The following is a 12,624-nucleotide window of genomic DNA, read 5'->3' on the forward strand; positions in this document are numbered from 1 at the left end:
GAGGTTCAGCTTCACAAGGTCAAAGTGGTTATTTAACAGCAGGCCAGTGGTAGAACTGGATCCAGGTCCCAGGTGTCCTCACTCCCAGTCCTGTACTCTTTCCATTAGGTCCTGGGTCCCTGTGGGCTATGCCACCCAATTTGCTTGCACCCACCCCAGCGCTAAGTACAGTGCCTGGCATATAGTAAGCACTTAAAAAATACCATCATCATAACCCATGAGAGCAGTTTGGAGGAATCTTGCTGACCACCCAAGTGGTTTTTTGGTGGTCCTCTGTCCAGCAACCCTAAACGCTGATAACAGCCCCAGTAGGTAGCTCCCTCCCCACCCACCTTACTTCTGGCTGGGTCCATTCCCGCTCACAGGGGTCATGTGTGGGTGGATTAAACTTTGTGGGTAAAGGTCATAGAAAGTGGTTTTTAAGGAGATGAGACCTATCTTCCACCTGCAATCATCATCATCATCATCAATCGTATTTATTGAGTGCTTACTGTGTGCAGAGCACTGTACTAAGCGCTTGGGAAGTACAAATTGGCAACATATAGAGACAGTCCCTACCCAACAGTGGGCTCACAGTCTAAAAGAGGGAGACAGAGAACAAAACCAAACATACTAAACAAAATAAAATAAATAGAATAGATATGTACAAGTAAAATAAATAAATAAATAGAGTAATAAATAAGTACAAACATATATACATATATACAGGTGCTGTGGGGAAGGGAAGGAGGTAAGATGGGGGGGATGGAGAGGGGGACGAGGGGGAGAGGAAGAAAGGGGCTCGGTCTTATTGCCATGGTCAGTGAGTGGAGGGGTGAGTTGAGGGGAATAGATGGGGAAGGGACGGGGGAAGGGCCGGCTACTACTCGCTTGGGCCAGTAGCCTGCCCTCTTGAGGCCTTCACTTCTTGGCCTTGCCCTGGGCAACCACGGCGTCCATGGCTTTGCGCACAGTCTCTTCATCCCCCAGGAACTGCATGGGCTTGATGGGCTTCAGGTTCTTGTCCAGCTTGTAGACGATGGGGATGCCCGTGGGCAGATTCAGCTCCATGATGGCTTCCTCTGACAGGCCTTCCAGATGCTTGACAATCCCCCGCAGGCTGTTGCCATGGGCAGCGACCAGCACTTGCTTGCCCTCCTTAATCTGAGGGACAATCTCCTCATTCCAGAAGGGCAGAGACCGAGCGATCATATCCTTCAGGCTCTCGCTGGAGGGCAGTTGGTCCTCGGTGAGGTCTGCGTAACGACGATCCTTACTGATGTTACTGTAGAAGGGGTGGTCGGCCTCCATGGGAGGCGGTGGGATGTCGTAGGAGCAGCGCCAGATCTTCACCTGGGTCTCGCCGTGTTTGGTGGCTGTCTCCGCCTTGTTGAGGCCTGTCAGGCCCCCGTAGTGGCGCTAGTTGAGGCGCCAGGTCCTCACCACGGGGAGCCACATCTGGTTGATGGCATCGAGCACCATCCAGAGGGTGCGGATGGCTCTCTTCTGCACCGAGGTGAAGCAGATGTCGAACTCATAGCCGGCATCTCTTAGCGCCTGGCCGCCCCTCTTGGCTTCGTCGTGCCCGGCGGGGCTGAGGTCGGTGTCGTACCAGCCGCTGAACTGGTTCTCCAGGTGACAGAAGGCAGCGTTGAGCACATAGCCTTCAAATTTCCACCTCTCAGTCCAAGGGCACTGTGCCAGACTTAGTTTGCTTCAGGCTGGCAGCATATTCTCAGGGAAAGCAGTAGTTTGCCTCCTTCAGAAGGCCTTGCAATCATACCAACTCATTTTATCTTGAAAAGCTGTTAAATATAGTTATGTGATTAGTGCACAATAGGGCTTAGAATACTTTGCACAGCACTTTGGGGAGTTACAAAGCAGGTATTTGGCCCAGAGCACAAAGAATTTCCCATATCCTGGTAGGGAGACAGACACTGCGCCACACACAGGCACACCCCAGCACCCACAAAGTTTTTTTTTCATTTTTTTTTTATTTTTCATTTTATTTTTTAATGGTATTAAGTGCTTATTATGTGCCAGGCACATAAGCACTGAGGTAGATACAAGATAATCAGGTTGGACACAGTCCATGACCCTCATGGGGCTCACAGTCTTAATCCCCTTTTACAGATGAAGGAACTGAGGCAAAGAGAATTGCTGTGTGACTTATCCAAGGTTACCCAGCAGACATGTGGTGGAGCTGGGATTAGAACCCAGGTCATCTGATTCCCAAGCCCGTGCTATTTCCAGTAGACCATGCTGTTTCCTTAAAGCTTACAAGATTACATAGAGTGGTGATAGATCCCCATTCTCTGATCAATAGCCCTTGAAGGCCACTGACAAGTCTCCATGTAACTTCTATGAGAAGTAGTGTTTCCTAGTGGAAAGAATTCAGGCCTGGGAAACAGAGGATCCGGGTTCTAATCCCAGCTTCACTGCTTGCCTGCTATGTGACCTTGGGCGAATCACTTAGTTGCTCTGTGCCTCTATTTCCTCATCTGTAAAATGAGAATTCAGTATCTGTTCTCCCTCCTCCTTTAACTGTGAACCCCATGTGGGAAAGGGATTTGTGTCAGACCTGATTAACTTGTAAGTATCCCAGCACTTAGAACAGTGCTTGACACATAAGAGCTTATTAAATGCCATAATTATGAAAGAGTCTTAGTAGTTGAATAAGACCCAGAAGGATGGCCTTGTCAGGAAATGCTTCTTGAGAAGAAGTGTGGCCTAGTGGAAAGATCCTGGACCTGAGTGTCAAAAGATCTGGATTCTAATCCCTGCTTTGCCACCTCTGCTGTGTGACCTTGGGCTAGTCAATTAACTTCTCTGTACTAGTTTCATCAGCTGGTAAAATAGGGATTAAACCCCTCTTCTCCTTCCTACTTAAACTGTAAGCGCCATGTGGGACAGGAACTGTGCCCAACCTGTATAGCTTGTATCTACCCCAACACTTACTACAGTGCCTGGCACACTATCCCTTATAACAAAACCAAGCATTAATAAGAAAGTATCTATCATGGAGTGTCAAAAAATGACTTTCACTGGGTGAACATAATGCTTTGTGGGAGATGAAGTCTTCGATCAGTACAGTACCCACCCAATTACTTTGCTTTAGTGATGGTTGAAAATAGAGAACAGAAGCCAGATGGTTTTAACGACTGTCAGTGGTTAATAGCCCATTAATGTTCTCCTCCCTTAATGACAGTGTAATGCTCCTGTAATCAAACTCTGAAGGTTACAGTTGGAACAGGGCTATCACTCACACCTCAAAGATGAGATGATGGCCATTTTCCACACCTCTTCTCCATGAGATGGATTGCATGCATCTTGCCTCTCTGCGAATTTTGAGCATGGCTCTAGGATAAGTCTCAAGGAAGAACTAGACTTTCCACTTTGAGAGAAAGCTGTCAGAGATTCCCTCAAAAGCTGATTCCATGCCTGCTGGGACAGCTAAGAACAGCACGGATGGATATAAAATATTTCCATTTTGGATACGAATGGTTTTGAGAACATTTTAAATTGGCGGCTGTCTTGAGGTAAAAGGAAAGAGGGTGAAAGGACCTGGTTCTAGTTCAGTCTCTGCCACTGGCCTGCTGTGTGACCTTAGACGAGTCACTTAACTGTCCAGGGCCTCAGTTTCTTCATTTATTAAGTGAGGTTAAACATAAGTCAAAGTGATGTTGGGAGGAAAAGTGAGGTGATTGATGGGTGCCACTCTTCTTTACCTGTCTTCAGTAGGTCACCATCCTCTGGACAGGAGCCCTTCATAGACCTGGAGACCTCCCTGGAGTTGCCTCAGACTTTTCTTCCCTCAGTTAAATAATCCCTAATTCTGTTCTCAAGTCCTCATATCTAGTGGCCAGAACGATACCCCCAGGCCACTGGGAAAGCACAAAGTAGGGGATGTGGTCTTGGGGTCCATGGTGATCGTCTTTATGCCCCATTCCCCAGTCTGATGCTTTCCAAGATGCAGGGAAGGCCCCAGGGGCCAGTCTCTGGAAACCCTAGGCTGTTGAATAATAATAATAATAATAATAATAATAATAATAATGTTGATATTTGTTAAGTGCTTACTAGGTGCCAAGTGCCAAGCACTGTTCCAAGTTCTAGGGGGGATACAAGGTAATCAAAGTAGTCCCATTCGGGGCTCACAGTCTTAATCCCCATTTTACAGATAAGGGAACTGAGGCACAGAGAAGTTAAGTAACTTGCCCAAAGTCACACAGCTGTCAAGTGGCAGAGCTGGGATTAGAACCCATGACCTCTGACTCCCAAGTCTGTGCTCTTTCCACGGAGCCACGCTGCTGAATCACCATGTCCCCCACCCCTCACCCTACCCACAGACACTGGGGTCCCTGCAGCTGCAGGACCCCCTTCAGGGGCTGTCCCAATGGCAGAAGGCTTGGTCCCAAGCTGGGATCCATCTCTGGGGCTCTGTCTGGCCAGGGGTGGGAGCCCGAAGGTCTCTGTGGTGGAGCCGGGGATTGGGCGAAGAGAGACATTATGGACTCCAGCTCCCAGCATCCCTCCTTCCACCTCCTCCTCTCCTTTAGATGGAGATGCCCAGCAATAGTCAGGGACCTCACCTCACGTACCGGACATCTGCGTTCACCACTGGTGGGTTTCTTCTCTATCCCATTGTTCTTTGCCCGGACTACCTTCTGGGTCCTCTCCCAGTTTCTCTCGAGCCAAGACCCCTGAGGGCCTATGTCAACCGAGACTCTTCCCGACTTGAGGAAGGCCAGCCTGGCAGGGATTCAGAAGTGGATGGTGACTGTGGGTGCCACATGAGCCAAGGACTGCTTCTGATCTGATTATGTTTTATCAAGCTCAGCACTTAGCACTGTATGTTCATTCATTATTCATTCAGTCATATTTATTGAGCACTTACTGTGTGCACAGCATGTACTAAGCATCTGGGAGAGTATAATATAGCAATAAACTGACACATTCCCTGTACACAATGAGCTTACAGACTAGAGGGGGAGACAGGCATTAATATAAATAAATAAATTACGGATATGAACGTTAGTGTTGTGGGGCTGGGAAGGGGGATGAGTAAAGGGAGCAAGTCAGGGCAATGGAGAAGGGAGTGGGAGAAGAGAAGAGGAGGGCTTAGTCAGGGAAGTCTTCTTGGAGGAAATATGCCTTCAATAAGGCTTTGAATGGGGGAGAATAAATGTCAGATATGAGGAGGGGGAGGATGTCCAGAGGCTGGACATGGGCAAGAAGTTGGAGGCGAGGTAGACGAGATTGAGGTACAGTAAGAAGGTTAGCATTAGTGGTGCAGAGAGTGAGGGTTGAGTTGTAGTAGGAGAGTAGCAAGGTGAGGTAAAAGAGGGCAAGGTAATCGAATGCTTTAAAGCCAAAGGTGAGGAGTTTTTGTTTGATATGGAGGTGGATGAGCAGCCACTGGAGTTTTATAAGCAGTAGAGAAACGTGGCCTGAACTTTTCTGTAGAAAAATGATCTGGGTAGCAGAGGGAAGTATGGACTGGGGTGGGCAGGCAGTGGGGTCACCAAGGAGGCTGATACAGTAATCAAGGTAGACTAGGATAAGTGATTGTATTAACACAGAAGCGGTTTGTATGAAGAGGAAAGGGCAGATATTGATGATGTTATGAAGGTGGAACTGACAGGATTTAGTGATGGATTGAATATGTGGCTTGAATGAGGTGTTTTTATGGATGGGGAAATGTGGAGAGGGGCTGCAAAAAGAGGTGACATCAAACAATGGAAGTTGTAATGGAAGCACCGTGGCCTAACGGGTAGAGCACGGGCCTGGAAATCAGAAGGACCTGGGTCCTAATACTAGCTCCATCACTTGGCTGCTCTGTGATCTTGGGCAAGTCACATCACTTCTTTGTGTGTTACCTCATCTGTAAAATGAGGTTAAGACTGTGAGCCGCATATGGGACATGGACTGTGTCCAACCCAATTAGGTTGTGTCTACCCCAGTGTTAGGTACAGTGCCTGGCACGTAGTAAGCGCTTAATAAATATCATTTTAAAAAATGTTTCCCAGCCAAGGGGGAGGACCTGGAGTGGTGAGTGGGGGTCAGCCCCACCTGCGGGCAGAGAGAGAAAGATTTGACCAGTGAACTTACTACCTAAGAAGAAACAGTGAAGAAGCTCAGAATACGGGGTAGGCCTGGGCAGACCTTTTCTCCTGAAATAGCTCCCCTTGCCCCACACTTCCCTCAGCTAGACAAACTGTGACCATAAGCTATATTGTCCAGAGCCATTCATTAATCTGAATTTCAAACAGCTCAAGGGAGTCCCCCACATCCCCAGACCCTCTGTCTCCAATGTAGCAAGAGGGTTGGAGAGCAAATCTGATGGCATGCCACAGCCTGTCTGCAGAAATACAACTCTGTTAAGCAAAAAGTAGAGCAAAACGAAGCCATGTGGGTCCAACCCTATAGTATTGTAGTCTCCTAAGTGCTTTTTACAGCACTCTGCACACAGTAAGTGCCCAATAAATACCACTGATTGAGTGATCCCCCAGCCAGTGAAGTGTGAGGTAAATAAACAGCTCTTTTGTGCTCATCCCAGACAACAGAAAATAAAGGCAAAGAGACCCAAACCAAATTAGTTGGGTTCCTTTCCTGACACCCACTGAGCAGGGAAGGAAATACTGCGCTCAGTACACAAGGCAGGAGGCCAATCTGCCTCTTGTCACCCTAAGATCTGGCAGTGGATGAAATCTCTTCCCGTAAGCTGGGATTTAGATGAATTTACAGGCCAAAGGTTCCACACATGACTCTCCACTCCTGTAAAACCTCCACTGGTTGCCCTTACCTCTCCGCATCGAGCACAAACTCCTGGGCATAGGCCTCAGGGTACTAATTCACCTCTCTCCCTCCTATTTATTCATTCATTCATTCATTCAATCGTACTTATTGAGCACTTACTGTGTGCAGAGCACTGTACTAAGCGCTTGGGAAGTACAAGTTGGATCCACGGTCTTCTCCCAGGACACGCCAGCTTTTCTGAGAGCCCTTACCCAGTTGATCTCTCATCTCCCCACCATATAGCCCCTAAGTGCCATTTCATCATTTCCTCTTTACAAGCCCCAGTAGCACTTAGGTATGTATTGCTTCCTCCTATCTATAAATTTAGTATGTTTCTTTATTGCTGCCTCCTGTCTATAAGTTTAGTATTTGTTTCCCCCACTAGAGGGCAGGTTTCAAACTCGACTGATTCCATTATACTCCAGTGCTAAGTAATATTAATAATAATATTTGTGGCATTTGTTAAGTGATTATTATAATGTCAGGCACTGTACTAAGCACCTATATGGATACAGGAAAATCTGATTGGACACAGTCCCTGTCTCACTTGGGGCTCACTGTCTCAATCCCCATTTTACAGATAACTGAGGTAACAGAAGCGAAGTGACTTGCCCAAGGTCACCCAGCAGACAAGTGGTGGAGCCAGGATTAGAACCCATGACCTTCTGACTCCGCTAATCAGAAGTACAGTGCTTTGTTTAGTAATAGTAATAATAATAATAATGGTATTTAAGCGCTTACTGTGTGCCAAGCACTATTCTTGGGGCGGGGGGGGGGGGGGGGATACAAGGGGTTACAAGGTAATCAGGTTGTCCCACATGGGGCTCACAGTCTTACTCCCCATTTTACAGTTGAGGGAGCTGAGGCACAGAGAAGTTGTGACTTGCCCAATGTCACACAGCTGACAAGTGGCGGAACTGGGATTAGAACCCATGACCACTGACTCCCAAGCCTGGGCTCCTTCGATTGAGCCATGCTGCTGCTTCTAGGCTGTGAGCCCATTGTGAGGTGGGGGCTGTTTTTATATACTGCCAATTTGTACTTCCCAAGCACTTAGTACAGTGCTCTGCACACAGTAAGCGCTCAATAAATATGATTGGGAGTACAGGTCGGCAACCTATAGAGAAGGTCCCTACCCAGCAGTGGGCTCAAAGTCTAGAAGGGGGAGACAGACAACAAAACAAGTAGACAGGTGTCAATACCATCAGAATAAGTAGAATTATAGCTATATACAAATCAGTTATAAAATAAATGGAGTAATAAATAAGTACAAATATATACAAGTGCTGTAGGGAAGGGGGCAGGGCAGAGGGAGGGAGGGTGATGGGGAGGAGAGGAGGAGGAGGAGAGGAAAAAGGGGTGGGGGGGCTCAGTCTGGAAAGTCCTCCTGGAGAAGGTGAACTCTCAGTAGGGCTTTGAAGGGAGGAAGAGAGCAAGTTTGGCAGATGTGTGGAGGGAGGCATTCCAGGACAGAGGTAGGACATGGGCCAGGGGTCAACGACAGGACAGGAGAGAACGAGGCACTGTGAGGAGTTTAGCGGCAGAGGAGCAGAGGGTGCAAGCTGGCTGTAGAAGGAGAGAAGGGAGGTGAGGTAGGAGGGGGTTGGAGTGATGGAGAGCCTTGAAGCCGAGAATGAGGAGTTTTTGTTTGATTTAAAGGTTGATAGGCGACCACTGGAGATTTTTGAGGAGGGGAGTGACATGCCCAGAGTGTTTCTGTACAAAGATAATCCGGACAGCAGAGTAAAGTACAGACTGAGTGGGGAGAGATGGCAGGATGGGAAATCAGAAAGGAGGCTGATGCAGTAATCCAGTCGGGATAGGATGAGAGACTGAACCAGCAAGGTAGTGGTTTGGATGGAGAGGAAAGTCACACAGCGGATCTTGGTGATGTTGTGGAGGTGAGACCGGCAGGTTTTGGTGACGGACTGGATGTGTGGGGTGAGTGAGAGAGTGGAGTCAAGGATGACACCAAGGTTGTGGGCTTTTGAGACGGGAAGGATGGTAGTGCCGTCCACAGTGACGGGAATGTCAGGGAAAGGACGGGGTTGTCAAGGAAGACCACTATCATAGGATACCAAGGTACCTACAAGCATCCTGGTGCTGTTGTCAGAGACAACAATAATATAATAATATATATATATACACATATGTATGTAATAATAATAATTTTGGTATTTAAGTGCTTATGAGGTTCCAGGCACTGTTCTAAGAGCTGGGGTAGATACAAGATAATCAGGTTGGATACAGTCCCTGTCCCACATAGGGCTCGGTGCCTTAATCCCCATTTTGCAGATGTAGGAACTGAGGCACAGAAAAGTGGAGTGACTTGTCTAAGGTCACACAACAGACAAGTGGCAGGGTCTGGATTAGAACCCAGGTCCTTCTGACTTCTGGGCCCGGGTTCTATCCACTAAGCCATGTTACTTCTCTAAGACTATATTATAGTCTTAGTCATCCAATGCCACCTTTAATTAATTATCCTGCAAAGTGATGAAAGGGGGAAAAGGATTCCCTCCCATTCTGTTTACTTGATTTGGAATAGAACTTCCTCCTTAGCAACCTTTCCAATTCAGATGTGAGGGAATTAGACTAAAAGCAATGTAGGTACTTTAAAGAGATTCTTGGCAGTATGCTGTGTGTGCTAATATTTTACTTCATTAGTGGCCCAAAGGATGTTGGACTTTGTTCAGAACATACAAAGCCTGTACTTTAGGATTTGTCCATCCTCAGTACTTCTCTACAAATTCGTTATTGTTATTATAGTATTTGTTAAGCACCTATTATGTGTCAAGCACTGTTCTAAGTGCTGGGGTACATATATGTTAATCATGTCAGACACAGTCCCTGTTCCACCGTGGGCTCACAGTCTCTGTAGGAGGGAAGATGGGTATTGAACCCCATTTTTATAGATGAGGAAACTGAAGCACAGAGAAGTTAAGTGCTTTTCTCAAGGTCACACAGCAGACAAGTGGCAGAGCTGGGATTAGAAGTCAGGAATCAGGTCCTCTGATTCCCAGGCCCATGCATTATCCACTATGCCACACTACTTCTCCAGGGTGGGGTGAGATGGATGGTGTCCTCTCTACCGTTCCCAGACAAAGCCTATTTTTGGCCTCTCCCCCATGGTCCTCCAATCTGTAAGCTGTCTGGGGGCAAGGAACATATCTATCAACTCTGTTGTATTGCACTCTCCCAAGCGCTTAGTACAGTAGTCTGCTCCTTAAATAGTATTGGTTGATTGATTGATTGATTGGTGAGCTTCACCCTGCAAATGCTGAGGGCCTGGCAGAGCAGTCCAGGCTCCTTATGTGAGCCAATTAACAGTAGTCTCAAAGGAAGACAAAAAAGCCTGAACACCTGTATGCTAAGATACTCCTTAGTTGCCCTTTGAAGTGTCACCTCAGAGGTCTGAGAGAGTTAATTTGACTGTCATCGGGACTTTACTGGTCACCTTCCGAGGGACTGGAGAAGAGCCTAAAAGTGGGCAAGGACAGAAAGGAAGAAGAGGGGCAGAGAGCGGCTTGGACAAGTTGCAGGACCATAGTTAGCCAAGGCCACTTTGGGTCATTCATTCAGTCGTATTTATTGAGCACTTACTGTGTGCAGAGCACTGTACTAAGTGCTTGGGAAAGTATAATACAGCAATAGAGACAGTCCCTGCCCACAATGAGCTCACAGTCTGGGGTAGAGGGAGAGACAGACATCAATTCAAGTAAATGGACATCAATATAAATAAATAAAATAAATATATACATGTGGGACAGGAAGGGGGGTAAGAACAAAGGGAGCTAATCAGGGTGATGCAGAAGGGAGTGGGAGATGAGGAAAAGTGGGGCTTTGTCTGGGAAGGCCTCTTGGAGGACATGCGCCTTCAAGTAAGGCTTTGAAGAGGGGGAGAGTCATTGTCTGGCAGATTTGAGGAGGGAGGGCGTTCCACATCAGAGGCAGGATGTGGGCCAGGGATCAGCAGTGAGACAGGAAAGATCAAGGCACAGTGAGAAGGTTAGCATCAGGGGAGCCAAGTGTGCAGGCTGGGTTGTAGGAGAGAAGCGAGGTGAGGTAGGAGTGGGCAAGGTGATGGAGTGCTTTAAAACCAATGGTGAGGAGTTTTTGTTTGACATGGAGGTGGGTAGGCAACCACTGGAGATTTTTTTTGGAAGGGGGTGACATGACCTGAACGTTTCCTATAGAAAGATAAGCCAGGCAGCGGAGTGAAGTATGGATTGGAGTGGGGAGAGATAAGAGGTTGGGAGGTCAGCAAGGAGGCTGCTGCAGTAATCTAGGTGGGATAGGATGAGTGATTGTACTAATGTGGTAGCAGTTTGGAAGGAGAGGAAAAGGCGGGTTTTAGCGGTGTTGTGAAGGTGAGACTGATAGGACTTGGTGACAGATGGGATATGTGGGCTGAAAGAGAGCAGAGTCAAGGATAATGCCAAGGTTATGGGCTTGTGAGACGGGAAGGATGGTGGTGCCATCTACAGTGATGGGAAAGTCCCGGAGAGGACAGGGTTTGGGTGGGAAGATAAGGAGCTCTGTTTTGGACATGTTAAGTTTGCGGTGATGGTAGGACATCCAGGTGGAGGTGTCCTGAAGACAGGAGGAAATGCGAGCGTAGAGAGAGGGAGAGAGATCAGGGCAGAGGATCTAGATTTGGGTATCATCTGCATAGCGATGGTAGTTGAAGCCATTGGAGCGAATGAGTTCTCCAAGGGAATGAGTGTAGATGGAGAATAGAAGGGGACCGAGAGGGACCCCCACAGTTAGGGGGTGGAAGGGAGAGGAGGAGCCCGTGAAGGAGACTGAGAATGAATGGCAGAGAGATGAGGAGAATTAGGAGAGGATAGAGTTAGTGAAGCCAAGGTCGGGTAACGTATCCAGGAGAAGGGGGTTGGTCCTCAGTGTCAAAGGCCCAGGAGGATTAGGATGGCGTAGGAGCCATTGGATCTGGCAAGAAGGAGAACATTGATGACCTCATCAACAGGCTTCATCAACAGGCCCTTCTCCCCTTCCCACCGGGCTTTTGGGATTGACCTGAATGGAGGACTGTGAGAGAAGGGCCTAGACCCCTGGGAATGATAATATGCTTAAGGTCATGGAAGAAAAACCTATTACAACTCATGGTTCAGGATACCTCTCATAATGACGATAGTAGTGATGGGGTAAGGAAGGAAGCATGGCTCAGTGGAAGGAGCACGGGCTTTGGAGTCAGAGGACATGGGTTCAAACCCCGGCTCCGCCAATTGTCAGCTGTGTGACTTTGGGCAAGTCACTTCTCTGGGTCTGTTACCTCATCTGTAAAATGGGAATTAAGACTGTGAGCCCCCCGTGGGACAACCTGATCACCTTGTAACCTCCCCAGCGCTTAGAACAGTTCTTGGCACATAGTAAGCACTTAATAAATGCCATTATTAGAGAAGCAGCATGGCTCAGTGGAAAGAGCACGGGTTTTGGAGTGAGAGGTCATGGGTTCAAATCCTGGCTCCACCAATTGTCAGCTGTGTGACTTTGGGGCAAGTCATTTAGCTTCTCTGTGCCCCAGTTACCTCATCTGTAAAATGGGAATTAAGACTGTGAGCCCCCCATGGGACAACCTGATCACCTTGTAAGCTCCCCAGTGTGTAGAATAGTGCTTTGCATGTAGTAAGCGCTTAAAAAATGCCATTTAAAAAAAAATGAAGAGAAGTGGGAGCAGGAAGAAAGCAAGAAACAAAAAGGGAAAAGATCTCCTCTCTGCTACTGCCATTATCATCTACAATCTTCTGCCATCTTGGGGGTTGCCCAGGTAGTAAAGTTGATGCACCTATTGAGCCTGTAGTGGTGGCTGCAGTGGGCGGGGCCACAGTTCTG

At 47.7% G+C, this 12,624-nt stretch overlaps 1 protein-coding gene and 1 pseudogene across 4 annotated transcripts in view; one reads left to right on the plus strand and one right to left on the minus strand.

Moving 5' to 3' along the window:
• The window catches only part of BEGAIN (brain enriched guanylate kinase associated), a 167,845-nt gene that overhangs the window by 114,348 nt on the left and 40,873 nt on the right, over positions 1 to 12,624 (plus strand). The window lies entirely within an intron of this gene.
• Positions 799 to 3,750, minus strand: LOC119931336 (annotated as a pseudogene).

This window comes from Tachyglossus aculeatus, chromosome 1 (genome assembly GCF_015852505.1).
Source record: "Tachyglossus aculeatus isolate mTacAcu1 chromosome 1, mTacAcu1.pri, whole genome shotgun sequence".
NCBI classification, from domain to species: Eukaryota; Metazoa; Chordata; class Mammalia; order Monotremata; family Tachyglossidae; genus Tachyglossus; species Tachyglossus aculeatus.